This window comes from Prunus avium, chromosome 2 (genome assembly GCF_965620075.1).
Source record: "Prunus avium chromosome 2, drPruAviu1.hap1.1, whole genome shotgun sequence".
Taxonomy (NCBI): domain Eukaryota; kingdom Viridiplantae; phylum Streptophyta; class Magnoliopsida; order Rosales; family Rosaceae; genus Prunus; species Prunus avium.
The window spans coordinates 7,237,638-7,261,160 of NC_142285.1; the positions used below are offsets into that span (position 1 = coordinate 7,237,638).

Here is a 23,523-nt window from a genome sequence, read left to right on the forward strand (position 1 = left end):
AAGCTCTCACTTCGAAAGGGGGAGAGAGAAAACCCTTCTCACCAACTACTTTTCTTTGCTCCCATGAGTGTTATTAGGTAGAGAAATTTACAATTACGAGTCTAGAAAGCGGAGTCCAGTTGACTGACTGTTTAGCTAGTCATCATCTGGTCATTTCTGCCTCAACTGAATACCAGAGCTTCTTGTGGACGAGAGGGAAAGGGAGCCATCAACAAAAAGAAGATGTGATCCAGGGAGGCTGGCGGTCTATGGACCCAAGAACACTCATATTTGCTTAATGATCAGTCACCAGCTGCCACCTGGTTTGAGTCTAACTCATCTGAATCTCATTGATCACTAATCAGGTTGGTAAAGTTTAGATTGATTGAAACGAATACAAGTTTTCGGAATTTTGTATTGTTGGTTGTTGTTGGTAGTTTTGTTGTGAACACAATCATGGCACTTGAGTTAGTTGGAGGGGCTGCTCTAGGAACAGTTTTTGCTGCCCTGTATGTTGTTGTTAAGGTAGCCTTGGGCAGGACTGTTATGCAGTTCAAACCCCTCCTTGGAGATCTCAAGTTCAGTCTAGACTCGCTAAAACCACGGATCATCCAACAAATAGGAGAACATAGCTTGGCATTAGGTCTCCCAAGTGAAGAAATAGACAGCCTTCAACAACAAATGGAGGAGGGTGTAAAACTCGTTGTCAGGTTATCAAAACTTAGTATGTGGAACTGCAGCATCTGGTGTAATTGTTGCAACTGCACAGAGCCTAGTTATACAGACGAACTTGTGGAATTGGACAGATCTCTTATAATACTATTGGAAATATTGAAGCTGCAGGAAGCGAGGGATGTGAAGGAGGCACTGCTTTTGGCAAGGCAAATTCATGACAAACAAGATGAATTGGACAAGAAACTATCTGATTTACTAAAAGTGCAGCAAGAAGCCGGGTTGAGAACGCATGAGGAATGGAATGGGCGGGAATTTTCAAGAAGCAATAATTCACAGATTACAGGGCAAAAACGAATTGAAGGGAATGGTGTGCAAAGAACTGCTCTAGGAGCAGTGTTTGGGGTGCTCTTTGGTGCTGTTATACAAGTGAAGGACAAGACTAAGATGTTTAAGCGCATCCTTGGATATCTCGAATCCACATTAGACTCCTTAAAACCACTAATAGAAGAGATAACAGAATATAACAAGGTACTGCATCTCCCCAAGGAGCACTACTACAAAAAAGGCAAAAGACGACGGGAATTCACCGTCGTAAAATCGATCGACGTCTTTTGCAAAGTAAAACCACGACGCGAAATCACCGTCGTTGTTATAACAAACAACGTCATTAACAACCAAACAACCGACGTCTGTATACTGAAAAATAAACCAAAAAATTGTCCTGGAGAAGAATAGACGACCTATTTTATACAACCTCCGTCGTGTAAAAGAATACAATACGTCTTTAAATAAATAAAATATGACGTTATTAAATCATACGACGTCCAATGTATTTATATAACCGTCGTGCAATAGTAATGCCACTTCGTTTTTTACATTAATATTGACGTGGAAATAGCGGTTAGGGTAAATCACCGTCGTTGTTATAACAAATAACGTCATTTACAAAAAAAAACCGACGTCTGTACACTGAAAAATGAACCAAAAAATTGTCATGGAGAAGAATAGACGACTTATTTTATACAACATTCGTCGTGTAAAAGAAAACACTACGTCTTTAAATAAATAAAATATGACGTTATTAAATCATACGACGTCGAATATATTTATATAACCGTCGTGAAATAGTATTGTTACTTCACTTTTTCCATTAATATTGACGTGGAAATAGCGGTTAAGGTAAATCACCGTCGTTGTTATAATAAACAACGTCATTTACAAAAACAACCGACGTCTGTATACTGAAAAATGAACCAAAAAATTTTCATTTAGAAGAATAGACGACCTATTTTATACAAACGCAGTCGTGTGTATGTATATACTACGTCTTTAAATAAATAAAATACGACGTTATTAATATTTACTACGTCTTATATATTTACATAACCGACGTGGAAAATATGTTAGGCTCATGACTTACGACATATTTATTTCTATAAACGACGTAGTATGTGATATACAACATCGTGATCATGTAAAAGACAGCCGTGTTTCTCTATTTATACGTCGTCTTTAGTAAAATAATAGTCGTCTAATCCATCCAAGACGTCGTATTTTGTAACGTTCAGGTTCGATATCTGTCCTTTTAGACGTCGGTATTATTGTACTGAAGTCATGTTATTTGTAATTACATGTCAGCTCTTTATCATTCTCCGACGTGATATCGTTAATAACTGTTTCACAATAACGTCGTCTTTTTTCACTTTTAGTTCGCTTTTAGACGTCGGTTAATTCAATGCCGTCGTTGAATGCTCCAAAACGTCATTTTTGATTGACAATTTTATGGCAACAGACGTCTGTTTTTCACAGTTTTATAAGGACCGTCGTTTTATAATACTGAACCAGTATTTTATATACTGATTGTTTTGTGTCCAAAACCTGCATAATGAAAGTGAAGAAAACACATTACAATTTATTGCAAAATTAATGTCATACAGTAGTGCTGTTTAGGGCATAAATAATTTCATAAATTACAAGAGCATCATTCAATCCATATATCTTCACACCCATCTCGAATATTTTGACTCCCAAACTCACCCACTAGTTCATCAAATGTGTCAACATTTGGCATCCCTCTAGTAAATGGCTCACACTCAATTCTCACATCACCTAAGACATCATCACCAATAACATCATCATTATATTCTCTATTAGGCGCTGATAACACTACCGACCAACCATGATGCATCGGGTCGTCAACAAAAAATACTTGTTTGACTTGAGAAGCCAAAACAAATTGGTCATTCCTATGTCCAATTTTACTCAAATCTACAAGGGTAAATCCAAGTTCGTCGACTACAAGGCCGGAAGTACTATCTATCCAATCGCACCTAAAGACTGGGATTGTAAACTTTTGGTAGTCAAGGTCCCAAATTTCTTGAATGACACCATAAAAACCCATATTTGAGAGAATTGGGTTTTTATCCTTGGCACTAGCAACTTGCATGGTATGTGCAAGTAAATAAACTCCACTATTTTGAACTGTCCGCACATCATCTTGTGCCTTGATGTTAAATTTAACACCTTTAATAAGATAGCTCCTATATAATGGCACTGCCATGTTTGGACCAGCTGCTAGCCACCTTAAATTTTCTGATACCCCATGATTGCCTCCCTCATCAAGTTCACTTTGAACCTGCAAATTAATCATATCTTAATTCAATCTAACATAGAAAGAAGAAAATTAAAAGTCCAATATGTTATTGAATAACATATACCTTGAAGTGTAGCCATTGAATGAAAGTGCTATTGTGCTTATCTTGCAGCCACTTTGTTCTCTTTCTAAATTTTGGATAAGCGGCCTTGATGTGGATCATATGTTCCCTACATGACACGAAAAATTCAAGCATTACGGTCCCAAACATATAAGATAAACATAAGGAATAATTTAAAATGGAAACTTAAGGAATAAAACTCATACTCGATATAAGGTAGAACTTCCTCCGTATTCTCCAAGACATATAGATGTGCTTGGTTCAACAGGTCCCGATCAACTAAGCTCACTGTGCAACCTGATAATGGCTTTAAAACTCCTATCTTCTGACTTGATGGCACTCCAATTGTACTAATATCAGATAAATGTTCAGTGCAATATTCTACAGCTTCTTCAGCTATATAACGCTCCGCAATGCAACCTTCGGGATGAGTACGGTTCTGAACATACCCCTTTAGAACTTTCATATATCTTTCGAACGGATACATCCATCTAAAATAAACTGGCCCACATAGACGAACTTCTCTAACAAGATGTACTACTAGATGAACCATGATATCGAAGAATGAAGGTGGAAAGTATTTTTCAAGCAAACACAAAGTAACTACTACATCTTCTTCCAACTTATCTAGCTTGGAAACATCAACCATCTTTGCACATATAGCATTGAAGAAGAAGCACAAACGAGTTATTGCATACCTTGCAGGCTTCTCCAAAACAGAACGAATTGCCACAGGGAGCAATTGCTGCATTAAGGTATGACAATCATGTGATTTAAGGCCAAGAAGTCTTGAATCTTGTAAAGATACAAGATTTTTTATATTTGAAGAATAACCTTCAGGGACCTTCATACCATAGAAAGAATTGCAAACCGCTCTCTTCTCTGCTCTTGACAAATTCCAAGGCCCTGGAGGCAAACGAGTACTTCTTTCTCCATACTCGGGTTGCAAATCAGTTTTGACCCCCATGTTCAATAAATCTAACCGAGCAGCAATCCCATCTTTATTTTTTCCAGGGATCTCCAGCAATGTACCAATGATACTATCACAAACATTCTTCTCAATGTGCATAACATCGAGGACATGCCTCACTGGAAGGTATTTCCAATACTCAAGATCAAAGAATTTTGACTTCTTCTTCCAACAAATTCTGTCACCATCATTTTCACCTCCACCTCCCCCTTTTTTCGATCCCCATATGTAATTAATATCTTCAACCATATGCAGCACTTCTTCTCCCCTTAATGGCTCCAAAGGCGTGCCATATTCAGGTTTCCCATTAAAAGCTGCACGTTGCCTTCTATATGGATGATTAATTGGTAACCATTTTCTATGCCCAATGTAACAAATTTTGTGGCCATTTTTCAACCTATGACTAGGTGTATCATCGCCGCATATTGGACAAGCTTTATATCCTTTAACAACACAACCAGATAAGTTTCCATAGGCGGGAAAATCATTAATGGTCCACAGTAATGCAGCTCTGAGTGTAAAATATTCTCCTATGTGTGCATCATACACTCCTCTAATCCCATCCCACAAAGATTTTAAATCATCAATCAAAGGCTCCAAGTAGACGTCTATATCATTTCCGGGTTGTTTAGGACCGGAAATCAATAAAGTCAACATCATGAACTTTCGTTTCATGCACAGCCATGGTGGGAGATTATATGTAACTAAGATAACTGGCCAGCAACTATATCTGCTACTTAGAGAACTGTGGGGATTGAATCCATCAGATGAAAGAGCCAATCTCAAGTTTCTCGGCTCATTACCAAACTCGGGCCATTTATCATCAACAAGTTTCCAAGACGGGGAATCCGCCGGATGAGACATCTGACCGTCAATTGATTTTCTAGCAGCATGCCAAGTCAAATTCGCAGCTGTCTCATGTGATTGAAACATCCTTTTAAACCTTGGAATTGGAGGAAAATACCACAACATCTTCGTTGCCACACCCTCTTTCAAGAATCCATCTTTGGTTTCCTTCCACCTTGAGATACCACAAGTAGGACAATTAGTTGAATCTTCATACTCCTTCCTATACAAGATGCAATCATTGGGGCATGCGTGGATTTTCTCATAACTCAGCCCCAATGCACACAAAGTCTTTTTTGCCTCATACAAAGAGGCCGGTATTGTATTTCCTTCTGGAAGCAACTCGCCCTGAAGTACCAATAATTTTGTAAAACATACATCACTCATCCCATGTTTTGCCTTCAAATTATACAACTTCACTAATGCCGATAACTTGGTGTACTTTCTACAACCAGGGTACAATGGTTGATCTCCATCCCCAATCCCATTAGCAAACTCATAAGGATCGGATCCAAAATCACCAAAATCATTATCATCCATCTCTATTTCTTCAGACACAAAACTGTACCTACTATGGTCATCATCTTCTTCAACATTTCTACTAGCATTACTAGTTGCAATTGGTTCCCAAGGTTCTCCATGAAATGTCCAATTCTTATAGCTTTGGTCAACTCCATTAAAGTATAAGTGATCCCTTATAATTCCAACCCCAAACAATTTCAAATTCGCACATTTAACACATGGACAACGGATATGCGTTGTAGTTAGAAGATTTTCTACAGAAAATTGCAAAAATGCTTCCACCCCTAACTCATATGCCTTCGATCTTCTATCCGAGTGCATCCATGACTTATCCATCTCCGACACTATATCCTATTATCTATAATAAGGTGAAAAGACAAGCAATGACTATCACTTATAGCAGATTATATAAGGTTTTAATAGCAAATAATAGAGTAAACAGACGACGGTTTTTAAACAACAACAGACGTATTACACATATATAGACGACAGTTTTGAAAAGAAACGTCGTCTAATGCTAGCAAGAAACGACGCCAGCGAACTTGAACCACGACGGTAGTTAAAAACTGCGTCGTGGTATATATTTACAAACGACGGTTTGTTAAAAAAACCGTCGTCGTATGCATAAAAAGATATCGAAATCCCAGTTTATTTTCAAGAACCCAAAATATATTCAAAACACAACATATATAAGGTGAAAAGACAAGCAATGACTATCACTATAGCAGATTATATAAGGTTTTAATAGCAAATAATATAGTAAACAGACGACGGTTTTTTAACAACAACAGACGTTTTACACATATATAGACGACGGGTTTTAAAAAAACGTCGTCTAATGCTAGCAAGAAACAGACGCCCGCGAACTTGAACCACGACGGTAGTTAAAACAAGCGTCGTGGTATATTTTTATAGACGACGGTTTGTTAAAACAAGCGTCGTCGTATGCATAAAAAAGATTTCGAAATCCCAGTTTATTTTCAAGAACCCAGAATATATTCAGAACACAACATATACATTAATACTAAGCACGAAACCAACATATACTAAGCATGAAAACATTAAATCCATTCCCGATTCATAATAACAGAGAGTATTAAAAGATCCGACAACATTAAACCCTAAACCCGATTCATGAAAACAATAAACATTAAATCCATTAACCCATACCGTCGACAACATTAAAACATCACAAAACCCTTTACCACAGAACTGAATATCATTCAATGAATTTACAAGCATGAGATTAGGGTTTGCACTTACAGGTAGGCAGAGCTCACAGCTTATGACCAACTTGGATTCGACGGAGTTGTAAACTTGGCCAACTTGGATTCGACGGAGAGACCAACTTTGAATTAGAGTTGAAGTGAGAGAGCGGAGCGAAATGTTTTAGGACACAGAAATTTTGGCAACTTGTATAAGAGTTAGAGCGAAATCTGAAAATTTTAGGTCGAGGTGAAATTTTTAGAAAGCACGCTTTTTTAAAAACATCGACGGAAACAAAAACACAATCGTCGTTAAAAGTTCAACCTAAACATGACGCTTATTTTAAAAATGACGTCGTTGTAAATATCCTTACGACGCAAAACCAAACTACCGTCGTTAAACCCTAATAGACAAATATAACCTAAACCCTAAACCCTAATAAATAAAACAACAATTATATATATATATATATATTTTTTTTAAAAAAAATAATTTCTCCAAAGGGATTAGGGTTTTATGTCCTAAAATATCTCGTCCATAAAACCCTAAACCCTAATCCCTTTTCTAAATTTATATAAACCCTAAACCATGAAAGTATAAGTGATGTTGTGACTCATGAAAACATTTCTCTTTTTGGTTTTAATTTTAAATTTGTATAACTCAAACTTAATTTTTTAAAGCTTAAGGGGGAAGAAAATATCTCAATGACTTCATAGGAGTTGACGTTGCATTTTTTGGATTTATTTTCAATTTATTATAATTATTTTGAATTAAATAGAATAAAATATTATTAATAAAACCCACAAACCACGTCGGCGTTAATAAATTAACGACGTTTTAAATTATAATAAACGACGTAATTTTTAAACAAACGTCGTTTAAAGTTAAAACCATGGCCATTTTTACACAGAAAACGACGTACAAACCATTTTCCACAACCTAAACGTGTATATGTAATTAATACACGTCGGTATATTACAAAAAACGACGTGTTAAATAATATACCATGACGCGAGAGATTAATTTATCGACTTATTATTTTGGAGCATACTACGACGGTACCTACAACACTACTGTCGTGTTTATTTACCACGTCCTAAGTTCAAATTACCGTCGTATTTTTTCAATTTATACGTCTGCCTTCTCTGTAAACCGCCGTCTTATTTTTATAGCTTTTTAAAATTAATTAATTTTTCTTTTATTTTGGTAATATCTTTCTTAACACAAAACAAAATTTAATTCTCAATCCTCAACAACATTTTCATCTTAAAAGGCAAATCTCTTCGTGTTAAATATTGATCAATATTTACACAATATATGTACACAAATTTGGCAAATACATCGTGGTTTCTTTTCTGCCTTCACCCTCAGCTTGTTCAACTGTTTCTTCCTCTCATATGCAAGCTGGGCCCTCTCCTTCCTCTTGTTCTCAAGCTCCTGCACAGCCACAGATGAATATATAATAATTTCAGAAAATCAAAATCAACAAAGTGTGAAAAGCTCACTCCTCGATTCCTGGTTACATTGTAGTCCCCTTTTCCACAGTGATCAACTTCAATCCTCCTGTGTAGCAGGGGGGAACCAGCCTTAGATCCTGTTGTGGGTTGTGCGTCTGCAAACCCATGCAGGTTCTAAAGCTGGTTCCACCCTTGCTACACAGGAGGATGTAGCAAACCCATGCTTGGTCTTGTGAGGAATCATTCTGCAAACCCATTTGCTTTCAGAAAGACAATTTCTTGTGAGGAATCATTCTGCAACCCTAATTGAAAACTGAGAGTTAAAAAACGCGTGAAAAAATCATATTTAAACAAATTATATAAGTACAACGTCGGTTCTAATATACATAGCGACGTCATATTTTAATAATCAACGTCCGTTTAGATAAACAAGCGCCGTCATAACTACATCGGAAATCCAAAAGTCACTTGGCGAGTATTAAAAAGAGAACGACGTCGTTTTCAGAACCCCAAAGTAACCACGTCGGTTTATTAAAATACAGTCGTTCGGCAGTTGTGATAACTACGTCAGTTATGAATTATTTACCGTCGTTATAAATTTATAATACGACGGTTTGTAAACCCTTTTACGTCGCTTGGTAAAAACTATGACGTTGTTATGTGTGTACAACGTCATTTTAAAGAAACCAAGGTTTAGAAATGCGCTCTTCGTAAATCATCGACGGAAAACAATAAAACCGTCGTTAAATATGACATCTATACCCTAAACCCTAAACCCTAAACCCTAAACCATAAAATATAAACCATAAATTATATATATATTTTTAAATAATTATAGAAAAGGATTTATGGTTTTAGGGCCTAATATATATTAACCATAAACCCTAAACCCCAAAAATAAACCTTCATCCCCCTAAACCCTAAACCCTAGACCCTAAACCCTAAACCCTAAACCATTAAAGTATAAGTGATGTTGTGACTCGTGAAAACATTTTTCTTTTTGGTGGTAATTTTAAATTTGTATAACTCAAACTTAATTTTTTAAAGCTTAAGGGGGAAGAAAATATCTCAATGACTTCATAGGAGTTGACGTTGCATTTTTTGGATTTATTTTCAATTTATTATGAATATTTGAATGAAATGGAATAAAATATTATGAATAAAACCCACAAACCACGTCGGCGTTAATAAATTAACGACGTTTTAAATTATTATAAACGACTTAATTTTAAAACAAAACGTCGTTTAAATTCTAAACCATGACCATTTTTGCACATAAAACGACGTACAAAATATTTTCCACGACCACAACTCTTAACTTCTCGCCGTTTAATATCAAAAAAACAACGTCGTCTATAGAACCAAGAGCGTCGTTTGAAAAACCTCTTACGTCGCTTTTTTAAAAACTGTGACGTTGTTATGTGTATACAATGTCTTTTTGAACAAACTACGGTTTTTCACAACATGAAAACCTCAACAAATTTACAGGGACGTTGATTTCAACAAAAACTTGGGAATTCTAACCAATTTTGTACAAAAACTTGTCTAATTCTAACAAAATTTGTACATTTTATAAAAATGTTTAAGTATGCTAAAATTCCTCTACTCCATATGAACACACACAAACTCTGCCCATTCTTTCCTAACTTCTTCAATGGCAGCTTGGGGGTATGGCGCTTGATCCTTTCCTTTGGCAAACTGCAGTCCATAAACAAAGATTAATCTCACAGACGACGCTATTATTCATTCACCGACATAGTATATATATTCAACGACGGTATTTTTAATTTACCGTCGTTGATAATATAAAAACCCACATAAAAATAAATCTGAAAATTTTCTTCTTACCATCTTCTCAAATTCCAGGGAAGTATCCTTTATGATGTCTCTCATAAAGCGCATGACATAATACCCGCATTCTACACTGCTTGGTTGCTTTGGAGTGCCGGGCAGAGTTTTCCAGAGAGGTGTTTTACGGCCTACTCTGCCTATGTGTGTATTATACATTTTTAGAGCAGAGTTCACAATGTTTTTCCCGTCCTCATCCACAAACCGATTTCCAGGCAGTGGATCCAGAAAATATACGGTTTCCTTCTTTGCTCTTACAATGATCAAGACCCAATGACGGCTGCACAAAATAAATATAAAGGTTAAATAGTGTTATATGCAGAGCATCATACAAACAAAATCCTGTTTTTTGTTTTGGAGACTAACCCTGGATTGTAAGGCATCAGGAAAATCTGTTCACCATCTGTTTTTTGAAGACGATTGGCTACGAGACGTGATCTTTCAGTTAATGAACCAGCGTCAGCACTAACTAGAGCAGGGTCTATAAAGCCAACCATATTCACCATATTTGCAGCTTTCAGATGATCAAACAGGCACCTAAATATATGAATTGGAACCATGAGTGTTTTTTTTTTTAAACAAAAGGAGAGTGTCAAATGAATATTTGATAAGGACAAACCTCATATATATTGCAACGACAGTAGCCCCAATTTCTTCCATGCCAACAAATTGGGTAATATCTTCATGCAAGACGAAGGTGTTACGATCTATGCCAAACACCTCCTTCTCAATCATAAAGCTCATAGCCTTCTCCTGAGGCTTTAGTGTCGATTCAACATAACTACAAAGGGATTGTAAAGAAGATGGCAACTCCAGCTTTGTATAATCTGGTACTTCAGTACTCTGTTTGAACAAATAAAGCAACATAAGTGACGTGGTAAATAAATAACGACGACGGTTTAAATAACAAAACGTCGTCTTAAAATGAGTTACACGACGGTAACAAAATACCGTCGTAATGAATACTTTATTACGTCGTTTAAATAAAACCGACGTCTAATTCAAATGCAAAATTCATAATTAATGAATTTACCTTTTCAATTTTCTTTTCTCCAACACTGGATTGCTGTTTTAATAAATAAAGAGATATATATATAAGAAAGATTGTACAATAATTTAAACATTCAATTAAAACAAACGACGGTTGAAAGAAAATATAGACGTCTGAAACTTGAAAAAGAAATGAAAAAGGCAAAGTTAAGAGAATTTACCTTTTCATCTTTCTTTTCTTCAATCTTTTCACGATCCCCAGATTTCTGTTATAAGAAATAAACTCAATATATATAAGACATAGTACAAAAAGGGCAAAAAAAAAAAAGTAAAACAATTAAATTAAACCGTCGTGGTAATAATAACAAACGACGGTATTTAATAATTACAGACGTGTATATTTAATCACACGACGGTAAATAATAAACGTCGTGGTATTTCATATACTACGACGGTATCTAAGCTTGTACAACAATTTAAACATTCAATTAAATAATTGCAGACGTGTAACATTCATTAAACGTCGTGGTAATTCCTTTATTGAAAAAAAAAATTGAAAAAAGCAAAGTTATGAGAATTTACCTGTTCAACTATCTCAAGTATCTTTCCTTCTACTCTCTTTTCAACTTCCCCTGATTTCTGTTATAAGAAATAAAGAAATATATAAATGAAATTGTAGAAAAATTAAAACAAATAAATAAACCGTCGTGGTAAACATTAACAGACGACGGTAAATATAAACAGAGAAACAGAAAATTCAAAGTTCAAAGACGTTACCATTTCCTCCTGCTGTTCCCCATTCTTGGCAGTATCCTCCTCAAATTGTAGGGCTCTAACATCAAGTGCCCCAGAACAGCTTGCTTTGTCAGACATTGGATTTTTGGGACTTTGCCCTTGGATTTGGGACAATGTATTCAGTTTCAGCAGGCTTGGATCAAAATTGGGGATGATTTTTGAAAGCTGACTCAGCAAATTTTCCCTCTCAGCTTCTACCAATTGCTTCGTCCTAGCCTCCATCTTTAAACTCTCTTCCCTTGATCTAGCCTCCATTTTCAAAGTCTCTTCTTGAAGGACAAGTCTTACACTTTCCTTCAATTGATCAGCAAACCTAACCTTCTGTTGTCTAGGTAAGTTGAAGTATTGCTTAGGGGAAACCCCAGCCCCTACACCTCTAACTCTTCCTGGATGCTCGGGACCCAAAGCCATTGTCAAAACATCATTGGATCCTGACAGAGAAATTGTGCCTTCAGAGACTTGCTTTTGCAAATCATCCTAACAAAAAGACATAATAAAAAGTCAGAATAAGGAAACAAACGACGGTTATTTATAAAAAATAGACGTAATATAATATTTCACACGACTCAATAACATAACAATCGACGTAATATAATATTTAAGACGACGCTAACTAAATACCGACGTTATTAATATATTAACACGACGTCAATAATAATACACCGACGTCTTATGTTATAATTACAAAAAACAGAGCATGGATTCCAGATTCAGACCTTTAACGTCGCCTTTTAAAATATTTCGACGTAGTAAAACTTTTCACACGACGGAAAAATATAACAGCAGACGTAATAAAATTTTTAAAACAGAGTGAGTAGGCTTACAATTAATTTTGCTTTCTCTGCAGTCTTTGGATCCGGGATGTTACCATGTTTGTCTTCTCTTGCTTTTTTCCATAAGGTAGATCGATCAATATCTACCCCAGGCATGATTTCCTTCAAGTCCTCCTTAAAACCAACATATCCTTTTCGAGACAATCGATGATTGTACTCGAGTTTCTCCCTCCTCTGTGATTGTTCTTAATGCACAGCCTCAAATTCTTTAGATAACCTTGAAGCTACAAAGGCATCCCATTGAGCTTTCTCTATGAATTTATATGTTTCAGGGGGCTGCCTTAATCTATCCTGCTCCTTGATGAATGGAAGGATATGAAACCTCGTTAGTGTGGACTTGAAATCTTTCCATTTCTTGGCGGCAGAAGATAGCACCATTTGCTTGCCCCCTTTACCAACCACAAAAGCCATGTCAACGGCTTCCCAAATCTGCTCTTTTATATCCTTGGATATTTGAACCCATTTCTTGTCCACAAGTGGGACTCTGGAGCGTGCCAACACACCAATGTAGGACTGCATCTCATTATGTGCACGGCCATAAGGTTTCCCTTCTTCATTGTACTCAACAACAGGCTTGATTTTCTGAATTTTTCTCTGCACAACACGGGGCATTGTGCTCATACCCCGACCTGACTTTGCCTCCTCAGAAATAGTTGCCGTGCTGGCTGGTTCTGTCTCAGAAGATGAAACAAGCTTCATCTTCTTCGAGGCCTTGGTTTGAGGATTTACAACTCTAAGCTCCTTCTTCGAGGATTCATTTTTTTTCAAACCAGACTCCTTACTTTGGGATTGAGAAACCATGGTTACAGACAAATTAAACCTGCAAGTGAAAATATATCAGTGAAATTAAGAAAAACCACGACGATTATTTATAAACTACGACGTATTATAATATTTCAAACGACGTAAGAACAAAACAAACGACGTAATAATAATTTTACACGACGGTAATTAATCACCGACGTGATAAAATATTACAACGACGTCAATAATAAACAACCGACGTCTTATGATATAATAAAAACAGAGTATTAAATATTACAACGACGTTAATAATAAACATTCGCCGTGGTATTGAAAATAAAACGACGTAAATATTAATATACCGTCGTCTATACCACAAAAACAAATTAGGAACAACGTAAAATATTTTCAGCAGAAAAATAATTAAAAAGATTTTCGAAACAAAAACCATTGTTCAGAGAAATCAAACATGCGATGAAAGCTTGGAAACTTAAAATGATATCCTTAAAAATCAAAAACAAAAAAAGGATATCATTTTAAAAAACAACGACGAACACTTTCACACGACGCTAGGGTGACTGACGAACCGTCGTGGTCTATAAATCTAACCACGTAAATAATAAGCCACCGTCGTCTTATTTAGTTGAAGTAAAAGAACCAGAGTAGTGTTCAAACTTGGAAACTTTTCGTCTTTGTCTGCAAATTTTATCAAACTTGGAAAGAAAAAATGTAAAAAGATTTAAAAAAAAGAAAATGATATGCGCATGCAAAACAGGAACAAAAATCCTTCCAGAAATGCTTACCCTTTGCTTGCGATGAAAGCTTTCTTCTGGAGTTTGGTGTTTCAGTTCAGAGATGAAGACGAAGAGGAGATAAGCTTGAAAGTTTGAAACAGTTCTTGGAGAATGAAAAATGAGAAAAGCTTGAAAGTTTTTCTCGGGTTTGGAACCAATGCAAGTATGGGTCAGGAAGGCGAAAAGTTTAAAATAATAAAAAAAAACATTTTCATAACAACGACGCTATTAATAGTATGCGCCCTAGTATGATACATTATACGGCTCTATTGTTAACACTGCCCTATAATATTACTTTCAACGACGGTATGTTTTAATGAAACGACGTTTTGAAATCGAATTACACGACGCATGTTTCTTCAAAAAAGATGAATCGTCATTTTCCAATTTACCAAACGACCTTATATTCAATAATAACGACGTTAAAAATTAATACCACGTCGTTTTAATTACTCATACCGACGTGTAATTTTTTTAATTACACAATAAATTAATTTTCCAAAAAATTACAACGTCGTTTTTATATAGCGTCGTTGTTAAATAATTTATACGACCTTATTTTAAATTTAAAGGACGTGTATGTTATATATAAACGTCTATATTTTAAAACACCGACGTGGTATATAAGATTTGTTTATAAATAATGGGTTTTCTGTCTTTCTGTCGTCTTCATTTTTCAATTAGGGTTTCAACTTTTTCTCAATTCTCTGGAGGCACATCACCTCTCTGTCTCATCTCGCTTTCATTTTTCAGTTTGGATGTTGATGTGTGGGCGCGTTTGTGTATCTGAAAGACACAAACACGCACACATCATCTAAATATTGTCTTTCTGCACAGAAGGAGAACAAGGTCTGCATCAGCCCTCTTTCTCAGCTCCTCCATGATGGGGTTCTCTGGGTTGATCTCCATGGTCTTCTTGCTCGACATGTACCCAGCCGCTCTGTTATCCCTCAAGGCCTGAGCCTTCATGATTCTTTCCATGTTGGCAGTCCAGCACGGTCAGACGGTCAGACACCACAACCTTCTCCACTCTGTCACCCAAAACATCCTTCACAACCTTGCAGAGTCCCTCAAACTTCTCCTTCAACTCTTCCTTCTTCTTTGCCTCGTCTTCACTCTCATCAAGCTTGAGACCTTCCTTGGCGGCTGAGACAAGCTTCTTGCCCTCAAACTCCTTGTGAGAGTAATTGGCACATCATCCACTTCTAAAACATTGCCTTTGTTCATTCTGGTTCGATTATGATGAGGAACAGAGTTCATTCTGGTAATGATCGACGAATAATTGCATAAAATTTGTACGTCGTTAATTTAACAAACCGTCGTGGTTAGTACAATTATGCGACAGTAGAGTTATGGATACCGTCGTAGTATATTATAATTAAAAAGTCGATAAATTTATATTTACAGTCGTGGTAACTTAATTTAAAGGGGCGATTTTTTTTGTAATTAACCGTCGTAGATTCCTTTGAATTTATGCGTCGCTGACTAAGAAAATTGGGTCGTGTTTATTAATTAATTAACACGGCGTCTTATTTTTATATCGTCGTCTTTACTTTCTACGGCGGTGATTTCATAGATGCAGTCGTTGTTTTTAGGTTCAGATTTTAACTCTGAAAATACCTTTGTAATAAGACGACGCTTTTTTAATTTGGTGCGTCGTGGTTTCAAAATATCTATACGTGTGCCGTTTTTTAGGTGTTTAAAGTATGTTTCTACGACGGGTTTCTATTACCGTCGTCTTTTAAAAAACAACGACGGTTTTTTGATCTACCGTCGTTGTTTACTGGTCGTCTTTTGCCCTTTTTGTAGTAGTGGAGGAACTAGAGAATTTCACCATACAAATGGAGACGGGGGTAGAGCTCATTCACAAGTGCTCTAAGGTTCATAAGTGGGCTAACTACAAAAAATATGAATATACCAACAAACTTCTTAGATTGGATGAATCTCTTCAAGGATTATTAAGTATGCTAAGAGTGCAGTTAGCAAGAGATGCGAGAGAGAGCTTAGTTTTCGTAAGTAATACAGAGGCTGAGATCAAGCAAATTGAAGGAAGTGATATGGTACAAAATGATCAAATTGAAAGTAAAGGTTGTTGTCAAGTGCTTGAACCTACATTGGCTACAGTTGGATTGGATGTATTGAATGTGCAGGGAACACATGATGTGATCACGGAGACCTTGGTTTCGACAAAGAACATGGAGGAAGGGGTCAAGCTAGTTGAAGGGAGTAGTGGTACAATTACCAAATTGCTCAAATTGAAATTAAAGGTTCATGTGAAATGGTTGAACCTCCATCGCCTGCAATTGCATTGGAGGTACTAAATTTAATAAAAATCAAATGTGATGAAGTTTCTGTATATTTCTTCAATATCAACGTTTGTACAGGATGTATACATATATGGGTGATACAAGAAACAATTCTAGGAAGCTATTCTAGGCTATTAAGTAATTGAGGCTATGATTGAGGTTGACCCACAATATGTGAAGTCCAATACAAATAAGGAAAATGTAATCCCTACAATCAAGTCATTTTATTCTCAACACTCCCCCTCAAGTTGGAGAGTGAATGTTGTGAAGTCCCAACTTGTTGCTCAACGAACTAAAAAATTCCCTTCCCAAAGCCTTGGTAAATATATCTGCTAATTGTAGTCGAGAAGGGACGTAAAAGGTGGATATCATACTAGACAACAATTTTTCTCGCACTTTGTGGCAATCTATTTCAATATGCTTAGTGCGTTCGTGGAAAACGGGATTTGCAGCTATATGGAGAGCAGCTTGATTGTCACAATGTAACGGAATTGGCTTATCTTGTTTTACCCCCAAATCTTGCAATATATAACGCAACCAAGTTAATTCCAAACAAGTGGCTGCCATGGCTCGATATTCTGCTTCTGCAGATGAACGGGCAACATTTGATTGCTTCTTTGATTTCCAAGAAATAAGAGAGTCTCCAAGGAAGACACAATAGCCTGAAATTGATTTTCTTGTGGTAGGACAACTTGCCCAATCTGAGTCACAATAAGCCTTCAATGTGAGATTATTATTAGTTGGGAAAAATAATCCCTGACCTGGAGTGCCTTTAATGAACTTCAGAACACGAAGAGCTGCTTCTAAGTGAGGTTTTCTTGGCTGGTGCATGAACTGACTCAAGGTCTGTACTGAGTATAGAATATCCGGTCTCGTCACAGTAAGGTAGATTAATTTGCCCACTAATCTCCTATACCTTGTGGGATCATCTAATAAATCACCATTTGTGGGAGTGAGTTTCAAGTGTTGCTCCATAGGGAATTTATCAGGGCGTGCCCCTAAAAGACCTGCATCCTGTATAACATCGAGTGCATATTTCCGTTGTGAAATAAAAATGCCCTTTTGTGATCTTGACACTTCTATGCCCAGAAAATATTTTAAGTCACCAAGATCTTTGATACGAAAATGCTTGAGTAGAAATGCTTTCAGAAGTTGCATCTCTTGTGGATCATTGCCTGTAAGAAGTATGTCATCCACATAAATCAGAACTGCAGTGAAGGAATTATCATGAACCTTTGTAAAAAGAGAATAGTCTGCTTGTGATTGGTGAAACCCAGCCTTTTGTATTGCACTTGAAAATTTAGAAAACCATTGTCGAGAGGCTTGTTTCAAACCGTACAAAGATTTATTGAGCCGACACACTAAGTTCTCCCCCTGTCGGCAAAGTCCAGGAGGAGGAACCATGTACACCTCTTCCTCCAAATCACCATGAAGAAAGGTGTTTTGAACATCAAGTTGATGAATAAACCAATTGCGAGAGGCTGCTACGGATAAGAGGCAACGGACAGTGGTGAGTTTAGCAGTGGGTGAGAAGGTCTCAAAATAGTCAACACCAGCCACTTGAGTGTACCCTTTCGCAACAAGGCGAGCTTTGTATCTTTCGATGGTCCCATCAGAGTGATACTTAATTTTGTAAACCCATTTACATCCAATGGGTTTCTGACCGGCAGGCAAGGGAACAAGACTCCAAGTTTTGTTGTGTTGCAAAGCATCTAATTCAACTTTCATTGCTTGCTGCCAAAGAGGATCCTGAGCAGCCTGGGCATATGAGGTGGGCTCTCTATGACCTGAAACAGCAGCTAAAAAAGCACGGTGTGGTGTAGACAATTTCGAATATGAAAGAAAATTGGATAATGGATATTTTGTACCTTTAACAGGAGTTGGCGTAGAGTCAGATAATTGCACTTGGGTAAACATAGAGTTGGACATGTGGTAGTCTTTATGCCATGATGGTGGTTGGCGGAGTCGAGTAGACTGTCTGGGATTAGTAGGGATAGGAAGAGGTGATGAGGTGGGGTCCGAAGTATTGTCATCTGGAGAGGCATTGATGGCCGATTCATTGAGAGAGGTAGGAAAAGTAGTGGAAGGTTGGGTGGGGACCTCTTGGGTGGCATCATGGGACAAATGAGGTAGAGATATTGGTGTTGGCGACTCTTGAGATAAAGCAGGTGGTATATCAGCGGAAGGTGAGGAAATAATGGGGACTATAGGTGGGTCTGGAGTGCCTGTATCTGTGTGAGGAGTGGGCAAAAAGAGGGGCAAAACACTTTGTGAGTTTTGTTGATGGTCATCTCGGGGTGCAGATGAATAAGGAAAAATATGTTCATGGAATTTGACATCCTTGCTAACAATAAATTGTTTTGTAGCCAAATCATAAAGCCTATAGCCCTTTTGACCTGTTGGATAGCCAACAAAAATACAGCGACGGGCACGTGAATCAAATTTTTGTAATGGTTGAACAACAGTGGCATAGCAAAGACACCCAAATACCTTAAGGTGAGCAAGTGTGGGGGGTCGATTGTACAGTCTCTCATAGGGTGATTTGTTGGATAATAATGGAGTGGGTAGCCTATTCATAAGATAAACGGCAGTGAGAACAAATTCCCCCCAAAAAATTAATGGCAAATTGGCTTGGAAAAGCAAAGCACGAGCCACACTGAGAATGTGACGATGCTTGCGTTCAACTACTCCATTTTGTTGTGGAGTGTAAACACATGAACGTTGAAATTCAACCCCATTATGAATAAAAAAATCTCGCAATGAGAGAAATTCGGTTCCATTATCGGCCCTTATTGCTTTGATGGTGGTACAAAATTGAGTATGAACAAAGGTGAAAAATGATTTTAGGAGGGATTGTGTTTCGGATTTATGAGTCATCAAAAATAGCCAAGTGCACCTAGTGTAATCATCAACAATGGTGAGAAAGTAACGTGCCCTAGAATGAGATTTAATTTTGTGGGGACCCCAAATATCACAATGTAACAAGGCAAGAGGCACATTAGAAGAGATGGAACTTAACGGAAAAGGTAATCTTGTTTGTTTCGCCATGGGACAAATATCACAATTATTCTCAAAAGAAACAGTACCAGAAGGAAGCACATTGGAAAGTAATTTGAGTCGAGCAGGTGAGGGATGACCAAGACGCTGGTGCCATAGACTGGATGTGTGGGAAACATGGCAGGAAAGTGAGGCTGTGTTTAGCGGCGACATATAGTAAAGGCCTCCTCGCTGTTTACCCAAGCCAATCGTCCTTCCCGTAGCCAAGTCCTGAAACACACAAAAGTTAGGAAAAAGAATGACACAACAATTGGATGATTTGGTTATTTTGCTGGCAAACATCAAATTAAGGCGGAATGAAGGAACACAAAGAACATTATCCAAAGTGATATTTTTGTCAAAGAGTATTAATTGAGCCAACTGAATAAATAGGAGAAGAGGAACCAGTGGGTAAATGAACTGAAGGCATGGAAGAACTATGTGTTTGAGTGAAAAGAGAAGAGTCGGATGTGATGTGATCCGTTGCACCACTATCCAAAATCCATGTATGAGAAGATACAGAATTAATTGATGGAAACTCACAAAAAAATCGACCTGCCGCACTTGCAAATCCATTGCAATTATCTGATTGTTGTAATTTTACCATGGATATATAGCTGCTATAAGTTGTTGACATTGATCTGGTGTGAGCGCGGAAAGCAAATTGAAGAGGTGTGCCTGTTGATTGGAGAAAAAAATTGGAGTTGATGTTTGATTCTTCTTCCTTTCCCATGATGAAAGTGTAATCGAAGGCAAGAGAAAAAAAAATGTCTCTTGAAAGCTTCAACAACACATGAAAAAAATGAAAATCAAGAGCCACCACAAAGGAGCTCTGATACCATAATAAATAAAAAATCAAATGTGATGAAGTTTCTGTATATTTCTTCAATATCAACGTTTGTACAGGATGTATGCATATATGGGTGATACAAGGAACTATTCTAGGAAGCTATTCTAGGCTATTAAGTAATTGAGGCTATGATTGAGGTTGACCCACAATATGTGAAGTCCAATACAAATAAGGAAAATGTAATCCCTACAATCAAGTCATTTTATTCTCAATAAAATTTGCGGGAAACAATGAATGTGAAAGAGACGTTGGATTTGGCAAAGAGTACGGATGCAGGGGTCAAGCTAGTTGAAGGGAGTGGTGTTGTACAAAATCAAATTAATATCGCAGTAACTGAACCTTCATCGCCTACAGTTGGATTGGATGTAATGAATATGCAGGGAACAAGAGATGAGAAGGAGACCTTGGTTTCCGTAGGGGAGGTGGCAGACAAGCAAACTGAGGGGACAGGGTGGTTGAATTAGAAGCTGAAGCTGGTCAAAGTGAACTTCCGTCATTTTCAGTTGGATTGGATGTGCCTTTAATGGAATTGAAGAGAAAGTTTCTCATGGATGAGGTGCCAGTGCTTGTGATAACGGGTCCTGAAGGTTGCGGAAAAACCACATGAGCCAAACAGTTTTTCAAGACGAGGAGGTCAAAGATAAATTCAAGAGCAATATCTTCTTTGTCCCTGTTTCGAAAGAGCCCAATTTGGACCTTATTGTACAAAAAATGTATCAGCGCAAGGGTTCCCAGACACCTCTGTTGCAAGGCGAAGCAACTGCAGTTGACTGGCTGCAACATTTTCTGAATGAAACAGGACAACATCCTTCACTATTGGTCCTGGATGATGTCTGGTCTGGATCAGAGTCCCTTCTTGAAAAACTTGATGAACTGAAAAACACAAACCACAAGATTTTGGTGACATCAAGGTCTGAATTTCCAAGATTTGGCTCTCCATATTATTTGAAACCCCTGAATGATGAAAGCAGAGTCACAACTTCTAAAAAATATGGCTTAGCAGCTAAGGTGTTTTTCCAACTTTAAAATGCTTTATTTTAAAAAAAAATAGTTTCATCTTGACAATCTTGTCAAGACTATGCAAATATGCCTCTGTACCATTACATTTCCTTTTGGTTAAACTGTGCAGATGCGGGTGGTTGTGAAGATGGGGAGTGCTGACGAAAATACGTATAGGAAAGTCTTGAGAAATGTCTGCGGTTTAGGAACACCATTGTAGATTCGCTTGTCACCAACTGATTCCGCACTAGAAGCCAAAACAATCACGACTATCCTACTACTACTTATATAATGTGTACAATACATTATATTGTAATAGTATACATGTTTTCCTTAATGATATAACACACTAGATATATGTTGATGTTCTGGCCAATACATTACAGTAAGAGCCATGATTTTTTATTTTTTATAGAGAATGGAGATAGTATTTTATTAATAGGTGGACAAGCAATTAGCACAAAAACTGAGCTATGTCGTCAGGAATTTGGCAAGTTTCTCTACACATTGGGGGCTCAGTCATTGATCTAACTGGGTAGCCTTACTCGCTCAACCGCAAGCGGGAGCAGGAACCTTGCCACTGATAGAGTAAACCCCCCAGTGGTCCCCCTAAAAACATGCCCGTAAAAACAACTTGTTACAATCCTCAAATAAGACATCATAAATAAAATCAGGAGGTTCCTCAAACTTTAAAATCCCATAATTTCTAAATAAATAAAAGAAGAAAAAGAATTGTAACTTTGAAATCTTCTTCTTTTGAAAGTTACAACATTAACTATTGTAGCTCTTTGTATAGTTGATGAGTTACGTCATCGGGCTTGGTCACATAAAAAAAAGTATACAACTTTGAGTACGGTGATGAGGTATCGCACTCCTTTTTTATTATATATTTTTTACAAATGATATTCTAATTACGGGGAAGGGGTCGAGTTTGGGTACAAGAGGATTGGCGCACTACTTTGATCAAGTGACCTAACTAACATATGTTGTGATATATATACATAAATACATATTATTAATATACAAATCACATTTGATGTTGACAAAATCCTTGAGTGTTTTTCTTCGATATTTCTCTTTTTAGCTACTGTTAATACTAGATTTTGAAAAATTAGGGATAATTGTCCACTATTACATTTTGAAAAATAAAAGGGAAATTTTGTTGCGTCCTCCCAATCTATTAGTGAAGGAAAACAAGAAACTCCCGTATTCAACTAGAGGCTACCAAATATACTTAGGAGTACCAAGAAACTCCCGTATTGAACCCACAAATTTAGCCTTTCAAACCCAAAAGCAATCTTCAGCAAGTGGGCTAAACTTGTCATGTCACTGAGCCAAACCTAGTCAACAGGCCAAAGAGGCCAACTGCTGGGCCAAAATTGGCCGATTCATAGGTGGGCTATTTCAAGCATGCCGACGTTAGCTAGCCGTTATTATTATTATTATTATTTTTCCAACAAATCCTAAAAATTGGTTTTTTTTTTTTTAAATTTAAAAAAACCAACCTCATTTCTACATAATTTCCCACATTAGTTTCATCCTTCTATCTCATTTTCCACATTCGTTTCATCCTTCCTTTTACATACTATCCTTACTCTTTTCATCTTTCTACATAAAAAAACTAACCAATTTATATAAAGAATATACTAAAAACTAATCAAAATTCATCTTTCTACATAAAAAAACTAACCAATTTATATAAAGAATATACTAAAAACTAATCAAAAAATGAGGGGTTTATGATTTAGTCTTGCATTGCTAAATTTGATGGATGGTGCTATGTTTAGCCCTCCATTACTGGAGATTACCTTAAATTCATTTTTTCTAATATTGGCTACCGAATATATCAATGAGTACCCAAATCATATTTGGTGAGGTTTTTTTTTTTCCCTAATATTCGCTTGGTTTTTGCTAAAATAATTTTCAATATCCAGTGACACTCCACTGAAACCCACAAAG

At 36.9% G+C, this 23,523-nt stretch overlaps 1 pseudogene; it reads left to right on the forward strand.

Moving 5' to 3' along the window:
- Nucleotides 1-435: 435 nt before the first annotated feature.
- Nucleotides 436-21,784, forward strand: LOC148296375 (uncharacterized; annotated as a pseudogene).
- Nucleotides 21,785-23,523: the final 1,739 nt, after the last annotated feature.